Source organism: Schistocerca gregaria, chromosome 4, assembly GCF_023897955.1.
Source record: "Schistocerca gregaria isolate iqSchGreg1 chromosome 4, iqSchGreg1.2, whole genome shotgun sequence".
Lineage (NCBI taxonomy): Eukaryota > Metazoa > Arthropoda > Insecta > Orthoptera > Acrididae > Schistocerca > Schistocerca gregaria.
The window spans coordinates 35,223,203-35,224,435 of NC_064923.1; positions in this window are offsets into that span (position 1 = coordinate 35,223,203).

Here is a 1,233-nt window from a genome sequence, read left to right on the forward strand (position 1 = left end):
GTCTTCTTTAATGTAGCAGTGAAAGAAACTCTTTCGTCGTTCAATAATGTTTATTTCTCACATAAATATTAATAAAAAGTATTTGGAAGGAACAGTGTTTCGCGCTTCCGTCTGCACCAGTAGCTGTTCAGAATGCGTTTCACCGTCTCGTGAGCGCAGCCGCGACCGTCTCGACACCCAGCACTACGTGCTGCTGTGGAACGCTGTGGACACGAGGTGCCTCTGATGCAGCCCCAACAGAACTGATCGAGGCGCGTTGGTTCTGGCGGCCTTGGCGGTCCAGTCAAAGAGCCCCATCTGTCAGTGTCAGTGTCAGTGTCCAGAAAAAAAAGGTGATTCGAGGTGCGCGTGGCCAGCAAGGGGAAATGTGCCCGACGTCCACAACGTAACAGCAAGATTAACAACTACGTCGCTAGTGGAACACCTTCTGACACCTCTGTCAGTGCCTATACCAGAGATTTAGAGTAGTGCTACAAATTTGGGCATCATAAGAATTTCTCATCGTATTTATGTTACTTTCACATTTCAAACTCATCTTAATAGAACAGATTTGAAACCGCAAACTCCAGAAGCTAATACGAGAAAACGATTGTAGCCTGTAAATCGCATTCGCTTAATATCTGACGAACATGTACTTGGTACACGCAGTGTATCATAATTAATAGGCTAGCGATACCTGACAAAGGCTAAAGTATATGATAAATGAAGAAAAAACTTTCCTGTAAACGTTGATCCTCAAGGAAGCCTCTGACCGGCAATTGCGAGCCGCAATATCAAATAGTATTCCATTTTGTAGAAACAGATTCGAAATATAAACTGATTTAATCACATCCCCATCCGTTTGGGCTCAAATTTCACTCCTTGGATAATGTGAAACATTCATGATGAAGCAGTACAACTCTCATGTATACGTAAATTTTTGTAACCGATTCAGCTAAGAAAAGTCTCTTGATATAATGAACTGTTCTATTATTAGCAGGTATTTGAACGACACTGTTACTTTAACTTCTCTAAGTGTAACACTGCCCGTGAATTGGCATGACGAAAGTTCTACCTCAGAGCAGTCATCCATTCATCCATAATAAGTATCTGTCTATTGCGAGATAAGTGTTAAACCGTGTTTGCACAACGTCAGGATGCCAGAGATCTTCACTGAGTAACATATGAAACTCGTGCTGGTATTGAGTGGTAACACTTCCACTCTCTCCTCAATTGTGCAGTATTAGTATAAGA